This window comes from Anser anser, assembly GCF_964211835.1.
Source record: "Anser anser genome assembly, chromosome: 4".
In the NCBI taxonomy this organism is placed as follows: domain Eukaryota; kingdom Metazoa; phylum Chordata; class Aves; order Anseriformes; family Anatidae; genus Anser; species Anser anser.
The window spans coordinates 28,993,233-29,012,084 of NC_139724.1; the positions used below are offsets into that span (position 1 = coordinate 28,993,233).

Sequence of the window (18,852 nt, forward strand, 5' to 3'; positions counted from 1 at the left end):
TAGTCAAGACACTTTGTCGTTTTAAAACAAATACTCCAAAAATCTTTCCTTTCAAGAATATGGCAACAGGAGGGCTTAAAAACCTTGGTAAGCAAATCTTAAACTTGTATAAAGGATTCTGAATGCTTGTTTACAAAAGGAACATACTCTTAGGAAACAAGAGGTACATTTGTACTTCTTTCACTTCAAATTCTGTTTTAATAATTATAATTTCTTGTGAGCTGCCTTTTTTTGGTAACATCTTCATCCTGTTATGTAGTAAGAAAATAATTCCCTGCAATTGAATGTCATCTTGTAATACTGTGCAAGCTCCCAGCTTCTACTGAAACTGTGCAAAAAATTCATGCATTGAGCAGTTCCATCAGATTTCAATCTTTGTCTCTTGCTTATGGCTTCTGAAGAAACTGCAGTTAATGTCAAGCCTACCATGTTGTTTAGTGGAGTCCAGGAGGTCTGAAATTTCTTTCCCCACCTTGCATGGGTATATTCTGAATAGATGTTACCGTAACTATTGCAATCTAGGTATGCTGATTAATGTACCTTCTTTCCCTATAGAAGTTGTCTGCAACTTCTCCAAGTTGTTTGAAAGTGCCTGAACATGGTCTGACACTGCGTGAAGTAAGGGAAATTTGTTACTATTTCTGAAGTATCCAAGAAGCTCTTTATTTGGAGCACTGAAGAACTGATGTTCTTGTTGGGGAAGTGGATGTTTTCTTCAGTGAAATCTGATTTCAATCTCAAAATCCTGAAGGATGTATGTAGGATCTTGTGGTTCTCAAAGTCTCTCTGTCTCTTGTTGAGGAAGCAAACACCAACTTACAAGACAACGCAGTTTGTACATACAAACTTGCAGGGGAAATACTGAATGACCCATTAAAAAATTGAAAAGTCCTAGTGCAGGCATTACAATCTGAAGGATTGTAACTTGAAGTGCTTACATGACTGCTCTTATTCTAAAATATGCAGTGTTTTTGCTGCAGTTTGTGGATCAGCATAGCTTGCAGATCTATCCTAACTTGCTCTGAGACCGTGCCAAAAGAAAGTTTCTACAATGTGAATGTTTTGATGTAATTCTCCTTAGTTTTAAAAAATATGTAAATTATGCAGGCTTTAGTTCCTACGTCTTAACTGTGATATGAATACTTGATAAAAATAAGATGTTCGGCACGGTATCCTTTCTTGTTTCAGGTCCTAAGGGTTCACAGACAAAGGGTATTAAATCTACCAACATTTTGTGGTTTTGTATGTGCCCGTTTTTCCCTAGGTCTTATTGAACTGATCAAGATAACAGTTGGATCCTAAAAAGGAATGAGATTTTCTCTGGTGTAATGGATGGCATAGAAATGAAGGAGTGGGGACAGGCTAACAAGCTTGGAAACATTTCTTCTTGGCAGGAGTTGGGGTGTCTGGAGCCATCAGTCAAGCAGAGGGCTTTTGCCCTAAAGGCTCTGGTGATCAGTGTGACTTGGGAATTCAGAGGATAGCATTTCCTCTGTTCTCCTAGATAAGAAGCTTTTTGTGTGTGTGTTTGTGTGTGTACGGATTTGTTTCCTGTATATTTCCTACATGGGAGATGTGATCTGAATGTATGATAAGTAGATATCCACATGCACTGAACTCACAAGAAGAATTGAACCAAATTTTTAAAGAAGTCTGAGTCAGTCTGTGGTCCTTATTGTAGGTGGTTTGTTAACAAAGCCTTTTAGAGCTTATTGCAACTGTTTTGATTTTGTTTGTATTTGTTGTTTGACACCAATATCTGGATTATAGCATCCAGGGCATATGCAAAACAAAGTTTTTTTTTGCTATGCAGATGTAACATTTCAATTCTCACTTTCTGCTTTTACTGGTTCATTTTTAGAGGATAATCTTGTCTTGTGCTGATTCTATTATCTGAATGCCCCTGGGTGTGGTTGTGGGGAATGAAAGAGCTTGATTTCTTCTGTTAATTGTCTTTCTCAACCTGTCTTTGGTAGGAAAATCATAGAAGGAACCCAGAGCAATGAACTATCATTTAGTAACAAAACCAGAAAACAAAATTCAGTGGTTAAAGCCAGCAGTGTACGACACCAAAATCTTCTGGAAATTCACAATAAAACCTCAGTGAAGAACTTGACCCTTTAGTATGCTGAAAACTAACATCATAGTCTGAATGCCTTTCAGAAGAAACTTAGTTTATTTATTGGGACATTAATGGTCCTAAGGCACCAAATCAAGTCTGTCTTATCTCTTGGACTTTTAAAGTTTATATAGATTATAGATAAGTAGATGCATTCCCTTGGTGTGTAGATTTACGGTTAGGGAAATATATAAAAGATACATTGCATGGCTAGTATTTTTGAAGCATTTTCTTTTGTTTCTTTTCAGAAGTACCTATTATTTTTAGTGTTTTTGATTTTTCAGCAGCCTTATAGGTTAGCATTGTTTAGAACAACCAGAGTCAGACTGTTGGCATCTTTGCCGTATAATCCCATGTAGCATAGATGAACAATTTTCATCTATTGCTTAGTTTTTTTTACTTGCCAAATGCTCCTGCTTTCATTTTAGTTACTTTTTGGCAGGCAGAGCTTATCAGCTATCAACCTATCATCATCACTTTTGGCAGTAATAAAAGGCTTGCTAGTGCTTTGATACCAATGATTCCTGTATTTCAGCATTTACTGGGTGGCAGCTGTCCTACAGGATGTTCCAGAAACCTGCAAGTGAATTATTTTGATTTACTGTCTTGGCCCAGTGCAGTTGATGCAGACTATGTCAGAACTGGCAGATGTGTCAGAGAAGGTGGTAACTGAGCTTGCCAGAGAGTTTAGAGCTCTCTACTGGGTAGAGATACAAGATGTCCTTTTTTTTTTAACACGCAGGGCAGGAGCCCAGCAGAAAGCTAATACCCGTAGTAACAGTGTAAGAGACAAATGGGTTTCTTTTTGATAAACCTATTGTAGACCCCAATGATAGTAGTAAATTTTCATTATCGATTTTCATCCTGGTTTAAATGGGATGATCAGAGATTTCACAGTAGAACGGATTTACTGGATTTTTCTAGTTGTTTTTAATTTAGGATGGGACAAACTTTGCAACTCAAAGAGGAGATAAACATTGCTCTGTGAGTATGCCAAGAAAAAAGACTGTTTTCAGAATCTGATGTTATCAAATTAATTTCCAGATCGTTCAGTGCTCCTGGGCTAAAACTTTTTTTCATATTATGTACAATTCCATCTTGTAGTCCCCTCTGGCAAAGTACTTACAAGTAGTTCATATTAAGTACGTGCTCTCCAGCATATATAGGAACTTCTGAAGTTGGTGAATTAGTGAGAGCAAAACAGGGGGCCTTCCTTGTGTACAAATGTCTAGTAGTACTGTGGACTTCATTACTATGTGAAATTATTTTTGCTGCAATGAGCCTATTTGCAACAATCTCATTAGACAGCTTTTTTGCTCTGATGTCTGTGATGGCTAAGGCAATTCTGTATAGCTTTGATCCTGGCTAGAACTCAAAAAATCCTAAGCTGGATCTGGTGCTTGGTTACCATCTGCATGGCTTGGGCAGAAATAAGGGAAGGGAGCTCAACAGTAGTGTTACCTATTACCAAATTCTAGTGCGTAGATCTGCATTATCCTCTGGGCCTTACCTACCTGGAAACATGTTCAACTTTGGCAGATGGAAGCTGAAACATTTTCAACTCTGCAGCAGATCCTTATGAGAATTTCATCAAGGAACAAACATTGGTCAAAAACAGTGTAGAGAAAATCAAAAGATCCTAGATCAAAAAACTCCCATGATTTTGGTAATGGGGAAAAATTTTTTTTTTTAATATATATATATTACTAGAAGGTGTAACATTTATAAGCAAATATATGCTCATGGTTTTACAGCAGCCATGGGTGCTACTGCTGTATTTTAATACTGCCATCACTTAAGCTTAAGCCTCAAGTTGCTAAGCAAAAATAAAAACTATTGAGTTATTCAGATTCACATCAAGTCATTTATGCAAATATACTTTCTATTACTTCTTTAAGAGCTACCATGGCAGAAAAGCTGTAACTCCCAACATCCCCTACTTCTGGAAGCTTTCATACAGCTGAAGCAAAAAGTCCTTCACTACTTCTCATAAGGGAATACAAAACTCAGGTCCCTGAAATGTCCCAAAAGACCTGAAATGTAGAAACAGCAGAGTTATTGGTATAAATTCATTACTACTGCAGAATGAAATAAGATTTATACAGGAATGACTTGCACTTAATCATTACCTATTACATCACATTTGCTGCTGCATTCATGGAGGGAGGGGGGGGACTTCCTGTGAAACTGCAGCACGGAATTAGAAAGTGTGTTTGTGTGTATATAAAATCCCCAATTCTTCTGAGATCAGACAGAGTAGCTGCCTCAGGACAGCTTAATTTGTTTTTGTGTTCTACACTAATAGAAAGCAGTTACAAGTGGTTGAAAATCAAAGTGATCGCTGAGCTAGTTGTAAACAGCTCTAATGTCAAAACAGCTTGAGGATATCTCACTTGATTTAAGAATTAAGCTCAAGTGCTGATTTACAGTTTAGCCCATAGTGGTTCATGAGACATGAAATAAAGTACAAAGGCCAAAAGTTTATCTTTTGGGAACCTAGCAATTTGTCATCCGGGGAAGGTTTGAAGTGTTGGAGGAAGGGAATAATCTATATCCTCAGGTCATAAAGTGCTCTTCTTCCTTTTGGGTGTATAAGAGTAATTTGGCTTCTAATGCAACTACCATCAGGACCCTGGCCTACAAATTTTCTGTCAACAGGCATAAGAGAACCCCGTGGAAAAGTTTATAAACAGCCCCTATTTCCCCAGCTGTAATGTGAGTTGGGTTCAAAATTTCTCTTCTCATTAAAAATAAATGACAGTGGCTATAAAAACTTAGTAACTTTGTTACTGCAGGAAGACCATGGCCATATCAAGACAGATATCCAGGACATAGGAAATCAAATACCATGACAACTGGGTTTCGACAACTGGGTTTTCCATTTGTTTGCTGTCATGTATTAGTAGTGGGGATGGAGTAGTTTCTGTTGCCCGAGGTGGTCTGTATCATCAGATCACAGGATTCCAACTACTAGCATCCATCTTTATTCAAAAAAATCACCTGAAAAATGTCATCAGAATGATATATAGGTAGATGAATTAGTCAGCATATAAAGACGCACCTATTTCTCAAGGATGCCTCATGAGAAAAAGATTTTGTCATCTGTGGTTACTCAGTGAAATTGTCAGAAAATTCCCTAAAATTGGTCACAAGTTATGCCAAAATAATTGATGCAAAGGTTGCAGATTCCAATCAGTAAATGTCAAAACCTGGATCAGTTTGAAATGAGCTAAATAAAGTTAATTACCAGCCTCATTAATTCAGGTGATTTTGGGAGGGATGTCTCCTTGGCAATGCAGCTTGTGGATAATTAGTGTGATAAATAGAGCTGATAGAAATGCACTGTTCTGACTACTTTGTGTTGGCTACTGTGGTAGGGGCTGATGCCACTTCATGTGGTTTCAGATGGATCTGTGGTCTAACAATCAAATGATTAATAATTCCATGTTAGGTATTTGTTACTTTTATTTGGCTCAAGACCATTAAATAAAAACAGACAGGCAGCAGTTTTGAGGGAAATGAAGCTTGTACAAAGCTGTTTTGCCATGGCACGCTGATTTTTCAAAGCACTGGCAACACCAGGCAGGAGGAATAGAGACGTGTATTGACAAGGAGTGGTGGGGTTGTGGTTGGCATGAAATACTAGCTGAAAAACTGGCATGTAGTTCATGAATCTTACTTCTTGATTTAGGAGTTTCTACTTACCTGGGTAGCAGTGGGGTCTCTATTTCTTGGTTGCTGCCTGAGCTCATGCTTCTGCACATGTTCAAAGCATGGCACCCTAAGCTCCTACACTTGTGATTTGGGGATAGAGCTTGCTATGCTCTAATGAGAAATCCAGCTTTGACAGTCTGTTTGTGGAGACTGATAGTGTCTGTCAGTTATTCCAGGATCTTCTGTCTTTCATCTGAATGACAACCTGTTATTCATATTCTCTGCTAGACTTATATGTACAAGGAAAACCCTGCCACTTGCGTGTCCTGGAGCAAAAGAAGCAGGAAAGAATGGGGACAGAGTGGTAGATCTGAGAGTCTTGTCCCATCACTCGATTATGTCACAAACCAAAAAATCTTAAATGTGATTCCATGGCCAAAACGATACTTCACCTCCTCCATACCATCTGCAACATCTCAGATTCAGGCTGTTTTGAGTTACCGAAATCAGAGTTAACCATCTCATCTAGTACTTTGTTTTGAGCTCTCCACATTGTGACAACATATCTCACCTTTGCAGATTAAAACGATAAAAAGAACCACAAAAAGTAGTCTTCGAAGATAGAGGAAGGGAAAAAATATTCCGATGGAAATTCAGTTGTTGAATAGAATAGTAAATTCACTGCAGTAGTAAATGTTTTTGTAGGAATTTGGTCTTACAACCTACATATTTAACTCATTTAATTCTAACTTGCAAAAGTGAACAAGAGGATGCTAAGCCCCCTGCTGAGATTTAGGAGAATATTTAATGTAATCTATGGTGTGAACTTTCAGCAGTAGGTTCTTGTATGCATGCATTTTTGTGTTAGGAGAAATTGTAATAATCATGAGGTACCTTACATCGATTAAGGGCTAGATCTTGCATTTAACCATAAAGCAAGACTGTTGCAGTCTTATCTGCTACTTAAAGCTACGTATTTTAAAGCAGTACCAAACTGACTGTACTGTTACAGTGACAAGTCGTTGCACTATGCACCTGAAGCACAGCATGGAAGACAGGCCAAGATGCCATAACTCTTTACAAAATAGATCATCTTTGATAGTAAATGTGTAATAGTAAATATGTATTGCACAGGCACTGCAAGCACAGCACTTTTTCAGTAGTATGTGTTGCACTCAGTGCTTAAAATACCCACTTTCTGATCCAGCTAAATCAGAACATGTTACTAAAGGTATCCTTGCTAATGAAAGAATTGGACCCTGATGGTCAGTTCTATCTGTCTGCCTCTGTTTTCATGAAGATTTTCATACTCCAGGGCTTTTGGCATTAATCATTGATAATCATTCTTTTCAGCAGGCTTGATGCTTCACTTGTTCACACCACTCAACTGTAAATTTGATGTTTTCTTGGGAGAGCTGAAACAATCATTATTTCAGATGCTTGTGATGAAGAATTGGTGTTTGTGGATAAGCTGCTGGACAGTGTTGGGCAGTGGCACCATGCAAAAGTACTGATGCAGAGAAGTGAAGCACCTGCTTCCTCCCTAGTATTTTTACCCTTATTACCAGTTTAAACTTCTACTTTTTTCTCACTTTCAGTTGCTATTTTCTAGTTATTTCCCACTTGCTACAGGTGTAGTTGGCACAGGCCTTGTGACTACTGGCTGTACTCAGATCAGCAGCCGCAGGCTTTGGCATCACCACCCTTGTTCACTGTTGCATAATTTCAGTCTGCAGGACTTCTCATGTAATTACATAAATTGTGTATTACACACGGAGCTCCTTGATAAAACAAAATGCCAATCCAGACTTGCACTGGTGTTTGGGATTGAGTTACCATATTGACCCACAATATGGAAATATTGGCTGACTAAGTAGAAGCAGCGAAGTAGAAAACTTGAAAGACTATTTTAACATTCATATTTCCCATGCCACACTCCTTCAAAATGTTGGGTAGGGAGCCAAAGTGTCGGAAAAAATAATCTTTACAGCAGTCAAGGTTACAGACCTTTTCAGCAAAACTAATACGTTGCAGTCCAACATTCTGACCTGTACTGAAAGAATTCTTTGCACAAGGATAAGTATTTGGCAGGGTGCACAATGTATGTAATACCAAAAAAAGTAAAAATAAATAAAATCTGTAATATTGAATTCTTAAGGACAAGCTGACCTGATGATATCAGATCATACATAGTAAGTAAAAGCAAGAAGTGTCTGTAGTGTCAATAACACTGATCTTGTGTAAGAGAAAACCCAGAAATACGAGTATTAATTATAACTGAATTAACTCTACTAATAAAATAGTATATACAAATAAGATATTTTTAGAAATATTAGATTATTAGAGTAATGTGATGTCATTTATACATAATAATGAAATAGCATTAATATAAATAATTACACTTTAGTATAAAACTTATCCTTATATTAATATATAATACAGGAAAAAAATCTGAAAATGAAACTGGCAAAAAAGATTTTGTTGAATTTAGAAATATCCAAGGAAACTGGAGTATATTGATCTCATAAGGATGCTGTTTTCCAGTTTCCAGCTACTGTTCTCCATGATTGTTATCAGCTCTTATAGTATTCCAGAGTCCAGAAGCCAGGCTAAGTAGACTGGATTTCTCTTCTATTTTTTGGTTCATTAGATTTTTGTATTTTGTAGTAGCCAATTGGGAAGCATGGGGAACTCTTCCAGTAATCATACCTGTGCTTCATTAGTTTTAAGGCCATTTTTCAGCCTCCTGTTTTATTTGTGTAAAAAAAAAAAAAAAAAATCCAAGTCTGTGGAGTAATGAAAGAAAACTCTTATCGTCTTTACATGTTTGTCTTTCCTTCTAATAGCATGTTCTTTTCTTGTCTGGAAGGCACAGAAAACAGTAGCTGCCTGGAATCCCACAGGTCTAGGTTGTGGCCTTAAATATAAGGGGCATTTTTATCTGATTGGGAAGTTATTATGAAACTGCCCAAGACAGAAACACTGGTGGCTCTAGAGGAAACATAAAATTTACTATACTTGAAATGCAAATAATAATGTTGCAACTTATTGAGGAAAACATTCTAATTTGAGAAATGAATGGCTCTTCCTCGGTAAGCCAGCACCTTCAATGTCATGTCCTGTAGCTGTCTGTTGATAGCTAAAAATAGTGTGCAGTCAGGTGTACATCACAAAATGAAATAGCTATATGCAGTGGCTGATTATATTTTTCATACATCTCATAGGGTTTACAGTCAGGATACAATACAGTTCATTTTGTCTGTTCATGTGTTGGCTTTTCTTGTGAACTAGTTTGCATGGTCACCACACCCCTTTTTTTTCAGTGGCTTTGTTCAATGGCATTTTATATACAGTGGCAGAGTAAGTTCTTGATGAATGAGAAGTGCTGGAATGAAATATATAAAACGTAACTTCATTACAGCAATGACTTTTAGAAACTGGTAAAGTAGCTTTTCGCGGAGTGAAAGAGCCAGTTCATTTTCTGTAGATAGATGAGAAATCAAATTTGGGTTGTGTTGACTAACAGCCTACTTTTTGAGACTATCCTGGACATTCTTGATTACATTCTCATTCTGTGAGCAGTTTCTTCCAGATGTAGGTAGATACTCATTTTTTTCTGTAAATACAGTCCTTTTTGGTGAATGACATATAAAATATTGTACAGATTGTTATATAAACAAGAATTACCAATTTTGTAACAAGCATTCAAAATTCTTGAAGGTTAAGGTTCCTCCCAAGATACTTTTGCTCACATACTTGTTCACTTATATAGTCAACATCTATGTTGAATAAATCATGCAGGTTTTCCCCAGCTTGTTTCTTCAGAAAATGATTTAATGTAACATATAGTTCAAAGTGAATACAAGGTGTCTGTTTTTCTCTTTCTTCCTTTCAAATAGCATGAGAAACCTCAGTATAAAAAGCTAAAAAATCAGGAATGTAAATTTGACTCTGTGCTGCATATAGAACAGCAAAGTAACACTTGCTAATTTCTCACATGTTGGGAGGTTTTGTAGTTTCCTTCTACTCTTAAGCTGCAAGTCATTTGCATTACGAATAATGGATTGAAAGAGTAACTAAGCAAGAGTTACTTAGAATAGAGGACCTGCGAAAGCTTACAGTGCAAGTGAAATGATTTCTTGTCCCTCTTATGTTCCATACTATATCAAGATACAGTAGAAGATTGGACTGTAACGTGAAAGGGAAGTTTCCTTCATAGGAAAAGCATTGTGATCCTTTGACTGGCAACAACGTATTTCTGTATTGATAAGATTTAATTCAGATGTTTAAGCAGTGGGAGTTTTTCTTTAATGTAACATGAGATATTGTAAGTCATTTCCCAGAAAACAATCATAGTATGGTAATTGCACAGATGAGTGAAAAGGCAGTAGCTTTCTCTGTAATTGAGTTAATATAATCTTTATCTATTTCCATGCTTCTTATATGTCTCGTTTTTAAAGGTCCAAGAGAGGATCACCTTTTTCAAGATGTGGCCATAAGTTACGTATATTTTAATTTACAGATCCAGTATCGTAAGTTCTTCACTTTGCTCTCGTCTATTTGTGCAAATACATTCAAAGCAACAAGGAGTTGGCTCCCGTAGGTTTTATGTTTCATACTTACAACAAAGGATGTGACAAAAAAGCTTCAAACAAACAAAAGAGCAAATATTTTTTGGCAGAATATTGTTCAGAAGCAATTACATCGTACTCCATTTTGAAAAGCTGGCTTTAATGTGATGGTAATTTTAATTGTTGATTATTTTTGAGCCCATTTAATGGATGGTATATGCTCCACTTGAAAAATATAGAAAAATGCCTAGTTAAAGTAGATTAGTAGATTTTTTCTTGTTTTTCTTCAATAGAAGAAAAACAGTATAATATCCATGGTTAATGAATGATTGACCTACTTATTTTCAAAATACAAAATTCATGTGGAGTATTTAAAATGCTGGTCCTTTTACTCAATGCATGGCATGACCTTTTGGCATCCAGGTTGACTGCTTGTTTTAGACTTGCTGCCTAGCTTTTTGTTACCATGGTGTGTAATAGCTCTGGTTTATTCAGGCCCAGCTACTTGATATTTAGAAAAGTGAATGGTGCGTGTAGCACATAAGGTGTGTCCCAGTGAGTGGGGCTTTGTTTTCTAGAGCTTCTCCGGCTGAACTTTAGCAGCTCTGTGACTAAGGCTGTGCTGGGCTATTTGAGCTGCTGTGCTCCACCTTTCGCAATGGGACTGCTGCATGTCCTGTCACCCAAACCTCATTTCTTCAAGGTGAATGGCTTAAATGTTAAATAATAATAAAAATCTGGATAACTTCAAAAAGGATCTTCAAAATGAAGAAATCTGGTTGAAAAACAATGGGTAGTGCAACCAGAAATTAAATGAGTTTAATGTTCAGGAAACAGATTCACCAGCTCAGACACTCCAGAGCCTGAAAATACCCTTGATAATTTTTAATGAAGTATTTAATGAATGTCTGCTGTTTCTTTTTAATATTACTGCTTATTACTGTATCACAGTTCTGGTTTTGACAAAATGTAGGCACAGCAAATTTGTAATATTGTAAGTTATTAACAATTTAGTTGGAAAGTAGAGAAAGAAATTAGCAACAATAAGATAGTTAACATTAGCAGTTCAAAATTAAAAAACAAAACAAGAAACAACAAACAGTTCAGTTTGGGGTTGGAATCTGTTTTTGACCAATTTTTAATATTTTTAAAAACTGTTTTCCATTCACTGGTTTTGCACAAAACAAAAAAGATACTCTGTGATGAAACAGAAAATCTCCCATACTATTAACAGAATTTATAGTATGTTAAAGGGAAGACATTCTAATGAAAATCATCCATTTGCTTTGAAGCCAGTGTTCAAACTGATGCTAGAAATGGATGGTAATAAACAGTGAAAACTTATCACTTTATCACTTCACTCATGAAAGAATTAATTTATCTTAGCAATTAGTCATCTCAGGGGGCTGCTGTAGCTCATATTTCTTAAGGTAGTTTTATTTAAATATAAATTGGTTGGAAGAAGATAAGTTTCCCCCCGCTCTTATGTCCCTGATCCATAGGCAAATATACATAACAAACATAGGAATTTGTCTTTTTCTTTGTTTCTGAGTTTTCTTTTTTTTCTGAGCAGATTTGTGAATTGGCCATGGTTTTTGACATTAAAATTCCTAATCCCTGGTAAAAATGCATTTAAAACTGTTGCGGGTTGACCCTGGCCAGCAGTTAACCCACCCACACAGCTGCTCGCTCAATCCCCCCACCCCAGCAGAATGGGAGGAGAGAATAGGAAGAGCACAACCAAGAAATCCTGTGGGTTGGAATAAAGACAGTTTAATAAGTGAAGGAAGGAAAGAGGGCAAAAACAACACAAGTGATGCAAAGGCAATTACTCACTGCCTCCCACAAGCACGCTGCTTCCCAGACAGGCTCTGAGCAACAGCCCCATTGGAAGACCAACCCCTGTGCCACCTTCTTCCTCCACCCCAGTTTTTATTGCAGAGCACAATGTTGGCAGTTCAAGTCAGCCATCCAAGCCTTGTCCTCTTCCAACCTCAGCCTACTCACTTGCTGGGGAGCAGGGTGGGAAAGTCTTCTTGCTGTGCACTGCTCTGGTTAGCAGTAGCCAAGAGTAAGGTGTGTTACCAGCACTGTTTTAGCCATCAATCACTGCACCACATGGGCTGCGATGAGGGAAGTTAGCTCCATCCCAGTCTGATCCAGTGTACAACCAAACACTGATTTTTAGAACATGAAGGTATGTGAAATGTGTCACTAGCCTCCAAAATAGTTGCAGACTATTAGCTTTAGTTGATTTAAATAGTGTAGGATCCGGTCCTGGGTATGTTATGTGTTAGCTGAAGATCAGAAGTCAACCCTTGGTCAGATATAAATAGCAACAGCATATGATTGTGTAGCAGAAGTAGGTTTTACATATGTAGTAAGAATGGTCTTGTTACAGACTACCAAAGTACACAATTACTAATTCATGATAATTAGGGGAAAAAATATTTAAAAAAAAAAAAAGATTCTTAAGGACAGATTATTCTGTAGTCATTTAGAGAAGTTTCTTACAACTTCCTAACAAGAATTTAGAGGTCACTAGCTGAGCTTGAGAGGACCATGTTCCAAAGCTTTATTGTAGCTGCTGTACTTCAGTATGTCATGAACTTTTTAAAACTAAAAAAAAATGTTAAGTGAATGAATGTCTCTTAAATTTAGATGTAAATTAGTGATAAATCATTTATTTTGATACCGTATTCCATAACAGGGCAAGGCACGGTTTCTGCCATGCCCGCAAAGCATATACTAATTGAGGGCTGGATATAGACTGCTGTATAATGCTTGTATGCTAAGAAATCAGCCACATATTTTTCAAATGAAACATATGAAATTAACTGCCACTGCTGACATTAATCTTTTTTCTTTATTGTGCAACTTGAAGCATAGAGGAACGTAAATGCATTAATAGCAAAGTTAGGTAAAAAGGACACAGTAAAATATAGGTTGAACTGGAACTACAAGTCAAAACTCTTCCCTTGTTCTCATGCCACTTAAACTGTGTCCAACTCCATAAATGCTTGCCTTTTCAACTTCTAAGGTCTTAAGGTATCAAGAAATCACCCCACTCAAAATATTTTGCCCTGCCCCTACCATCTAGACAGCAAGTGACCCTCATGCCCGAGTGCTGATAGTGGTCACCTCTTTAAACAAACAGTATGAGTGGGGAAATCACCTAAATGCAAGAGTGCCTGGGGTTCATGCCTTGCCCCTGATTACGGCAATTCCATATTGTGTGTGTGTATATGTATATATATAAAATAATATACATAATAACATATAACATATATTGTATATGTTATGCTGTAGTAAATTTTAAAATGGATAAAATCATTTGTTGCATGAAAAGTAAATGAATGCTGTACTAATTTAGAAATAGGTAAATACTGTTTCACTTCAGTTCTGATTGCTGCTGACACAGGGAAAAATTAGCTGAATCTTTAACAGTTTATCTTCAGGCTTCCAGTCAGAAAAGGAAAAAGTAGGACCTACATTTTCTTTTGCCATGGACGTTTTCACTGAGACTTTTCCACTGAGACATCTATTAAGATTTTGTACAATTTCAAAGTTTTACTTTTATAAGTTCTAAGTTATGATGGCAACTTTTCAAATGGAAGTCTTGGCTTTGACACCTGAGCTTTACATACTCTGAAAGAATGGAATGCCTATAATTTTGGCTTGATTTAGGCAATCTCAAAATGGAATGAGTTTGAATTAGGAGTATGAGTCACTTGACTCTCCTGTATTCCAAATAAACAGTAACCTTTTCTACTGAAGGACTTATGTAGTAGTTTCAAAGACAGAGCATCTGAGGACCAGAAGGGCTCGATGCTGCAGAACAGAAGTGTAAGACCTTGAACAAATGGTAAAGCCTGATTGCTTTGTTGGTTCCGGATCAAGTGCTAAAACTGTGTTCCATTTTTGATAGGCCTGTGAAATCAGGAAGCATTTCATCATTGGCAGTCTGTTTTTTCTTCCTTTTTTTAACCATGTTTTTTGTTTTTTTTCTGATGTGGAATGGTTTTTCCACAGTGTAATGGTAAGGAAAAATTAGTTTTAAGCTTTTGCTTTCTATTACATCCATACAGGAAGGAGGAATAACACAAGAATGCTACTTGCAAATGTTTACAAATTTCTATCATTATGAAAATACATGGCAGCCATTGCTGGGTTCTCTACTCTTACCCTACAGCGGTATAAATAATGAGCAGTGTTTGCCCAACGAAGACAGGAGGAGTCCTGTTTATGTTCTTTGCCAGACCAGGAGTCCACCAGAGCTTTCTCTTATTCTGGCCTTGATTGCTGTCATCTACTTGTCATATCCCTGTAAAAGGAAGCCAAAATGAATCACCAAGTGAGGTTAAGAGCCACTTTAAAAGCTGGGCAAGCTGAGGGGTTATCCCACAAGAGAGAACCTTGCATGGTGCAAAAGGGCTCCATCTACTTTCTTTTCTTCACATCCATTTCCTGGATAAAGTATTCCCAGAAGGCTCGTCCTTTCAAAGTGTAGTCTGCTGATACAGAACTGAAAATTTCAAGACTTCGTGTACTTATTTAGACTGTACCTATCAGGTACTTATTTTTGTCTACATTTGCATTTAGTAAATGGAGAGGAAAAAAAGAAAAAACATTCAGGCTTGATTTTTGCAACTGAAGTTCTTTGTCTGCATAGTATCTCAACAAGAAGCTGTCATTTTCTAGAGCTGTTCTGTGCTGTGTTGTTGTGCTTGGAAATGTATTCTTATCAGCCTTTACTGGACACATGTAGCACAGTGTTATGTTTGTCTTTAGTTGTAATGAAATCTGAGACAAGGCAAATGGGGTGATTAAAAATAATGTGTACATAATTCTTGGTGTTTTTTTCTTAATGCCTGTGTGCATTGTTTTGGATATTTGTTGAGAGTTTTCTACAAAAGGACTACTGTGGTATAAGATGCAACACAAGGTAAATATATACGAGAAAATGCTTTAATATAGGAATTTCATTCAACTGAAAAGTTCCTGCACAGTTTACCACAGTTCTTAATTAATGTAGAAGCCTCCCACTCTTATAAAGTGTAACGTTAATAAGGGGTCTGTTAGAAAACTAATTACCTCCATAAAAGCTGGTAGGAGGTGATGGGTTCAGTGAGCATGGGAGTGATATGATGTGAAAAGCACACTAATCTCCAGCTGGAAACAGGGGCTGTTAGTTATTTACAATAAAAGTGAGCTTTGTTGCTTTGTAGATTTAAATCTGTTGTCTTCCCACCTTTCAGGTACTTCCATTGTCGGAAAAGAAATATGAGACTTCCACAAGATGAGAACTGTATGGTATGTCTGTTACCACGTCAAGTGCCTGTTTCAAGTGCTAACCATATTGTCAAACATGCTGGCAATCAACAAAATAAATGCATCTGGGAACATGAGATGGTTTTTCAAAATCTGTATCTGTGCATATCAGTTGCCACACAAACTAATACAATTGTACTTTGACAAAATCAGCAAGCATTTAAGTAATTGATGTTTGTTTCTCAAGATGCATTAAGCACGTGGATAGGCAGAAAAGTGGCTGCAAATACTTAAAGCAGCATGTGCTACGACATACAAAACAAACTTTGAAAGATCTGCTAGCCCAGAGGAAGAATAATGCTTTAATTTATGACATTACTATAACACTTTCAGGGTTGGATCTACGTGGCCTTTTCCTACAGAAAAATTTACTTTAACCATTAGCCCTCTATGCATTTTGCCATAATGCTATTGGTGATGTTATTTTCTCCATATAATTTCAGTAGCTCCTTTTTTGATATTCCAAGATGGAGCTTTGCTTTGTGTAGGAAGCTATCAAACAGAAAGTGCAGCATTGTCAAGAAGTCTCTCCTTCAAAGAAAACTTAAACTATTGCCTCTCAGGCAGTGGGGTAGTGGATCTGAAACCTTACTGCTTAGCTCTGAGGAAAAGAAAAGGGTTCTGCTTAATGAAATTCAATTTATGAAGCAACTTCTGAAGATCTTACATTAACTTGTATTGTGCAGCTAGGCCCCTGTATGCTGTTAAATGCCATTAACATACTTGGAAAAAGATTTTCTAATTGGATCAGGTTGAGTCATGTAATGTTTCCAGTAAATATTAAAGTTCCTGAGAACAAAAATATTAGCCTTTCTTTCGAGAGAAAGTGAAAGCACTACAGACTTGCACAGTGGACAAAGCTGGGAGCTGTGTCTCTTCTCTAAAACTGAGGCGGTGAACACTGTTGTTACTTCTTTGTGAGGCAAATGTATCTTGAGAAGTGAGAGAAATGAGAAAAGCTCAGTAATGCTTGTACATGATACTGGATGGGAGGTGTGTGTATGTATATTTTACAGGTAACACTAATATGGCACATTAGTAGTCCTTATGGGAAGTAGATGGAGTAATGGGCACAAGCAATTTCTACTGTATTTTGAATCAAAAGAAATCATTGGGGTATATGCTTCAGCAACTATAATTAAATTTGATTTACCATTAAGATAATTACATCTGCTTGATAAGGCTGGTCTGCATTACCTACATGGAAGTAACTCGGTGGCAGAGAGCAACCAAATTTCTGTTCACCTGTACATTTGCATGAAGCAAGATTGGAAAATCTCTCTACACACATGGGTGGTGGCTTGGCAGCTCTGAAGTTTAATGTTATGTTAAGCACAGGTTTAGTTTAGCATGTTCAAGAGTAAATTATATGTAAACAATCCCTACTGAAATTACAAATGCATAATTGTACTCACTGTAAACTCTCTAGGAAGAAGTTTTTTTGTCAAGTTTTCACTTCATACTGGGCAGCCTCAGACAATGTCATCTGAACTGGATCTCTAGATACTGCCACATTAAGAAAAATACAAACAATGTGTGCTAGTTGCTAGTTCCTTTGAATCAACTTGAAAAACAAGAATTTCTATTTCCAAGAAGCTAGCATAAATTATGTATGTGTCTTTTGAGTTCTGACTTTGATTGCTGTTACTTCCTAAAATGTGTCTTTTAATGACTTTCTGAAGTATCATTAGTGCATTAAGAAAAACTGTAAAACTTAAAATTGAGTACAACTTTGTATCCCATTAAAAACCACGTCTTTCTGTCTGGGCCCTAATTCCTAGAAAATGTAAAAGTTAGGGCTCTTTCCTGCAAGCTTGCAAAATAGGAAATAGCTTTGCTGTTACATCACCCTTTCTGCCACCTGCTGTGCATGATACTTGCCACGTCATTTATCTCAACAGCTCTTTGGGATGTGGATTCCATAGGAAGTCATCTGTCAAATAATTTTCCCATGGCAAATAAGTTAAAAGATCTCAGTGTATTCCAACAATTTGCTTACTTGGAGAAGGAAGGGAAAGGTAGAAGAGAATGTTTAACCAAAACCAATAAAACACATCCTTTAGTTACTTCTAGTTATTGGAATAAATTTTATTCAGTGAGTAATTTTTGTTCTTTGCACAAATTACTAAACTGAAATGGTATTCCCAAGAATACCAGTAATGTTGCAACAATCACAGCAAACATGTCTTAGTGAAGAAGCTACAGAATCAGATGCTGAAACATCTGGTCGAGGATAGTTGCTTTAGCTTTCAGAAACCTGAATGTAACCTGATTCGAGTACCTGACAAACTCAACATCCTCTCAGTGGTCCTCAGTAAAATTCAGATATTGTAGACCTAGGAAGTGAAGAATGGGAGACCGTGCCCACATAATCTTAATTTCATTGAACACTGCCTGCTGTTGTCCTTAACCATGACAGTCTCCCAGTCTTTGATCTATAAATACTAGAAACACCTTGGAAAGAGTAAAACACAGTACCCATCCTAGAAAATGGCTCTGTTCGTTCTTTCCAACTACAAACTTTGGCCTACCTGTCAAATATGTTCACCCTAAATATATTCACCACTGCCAGAATACCACATGCCATGGGATAACCTCTGTCTGCTAATGAGGCCTTCTGTTTTCCATGGGGACTTGTGAAGAGAAAATGTGAAGACTGGTATGTTCTATTAAAAAAAAAAAAAAGTGGTTGTTATGAGCTGTAAAAGTTTTCAAAGATGGATACTACTGAGTACTATTTTTTTCTAAGGGTTTTGACTTCTTTGGTTGGACTGTTACTATGTATTGAAATAACATGAATTAGTAGTGGCCAACTGGGGGTGAGGTAGAACACTCACTGCTTTTTTCTAAAACTTGGAATCTCATTATGTGGTGTTTACATTACCTAGAAGAGGTGTGTGTGTGCATATAATTAAATCTGAAACCAGGAATGGACTTTGTCTGATCACTTAACTAAATCTTAATAATTCACTAAGTATTTTGGGGACATCATGAAGCAAAGGATTCTCCTGGGTACACACATCTTCCAAGGTTTTGCTTTGTTTCTAGGACAATGGGGAGAAGGAAGGCTACAAGGGATCAGGAAAGTGTGTTAACTAATTCAAAGGACACCAATTAGTTACTCAGTCTTGAAAATTTACAATTCAGGACAATAACAAGTACAGAGACAGTAGGATT

At 36.9% G+C, this 18,852-nt stretch overlaps 1 long non-coding RNA gene across 1 annotated transcript in view; it reads left to right on the plus strand.

The window, feature by feature from the left end:
- Positions 1-15,752, plus strand: part of LOC310898912 — a 50,862-nt gene extending 35,110 nt beyond the window's left edge. The window contains exon 4 of the long non-coding RNA XR_014583844.1: positions 15,603-15,752. This is a non-coding gene — a long non-coding RNA (uncharacterized lncRNA). The remainder of the gene's footprint in view (positions 1-15,602) is intronic.
- The last annotated feature ends 3,100 nt before the right edge of the window (positions 15,753-18,852 follow it).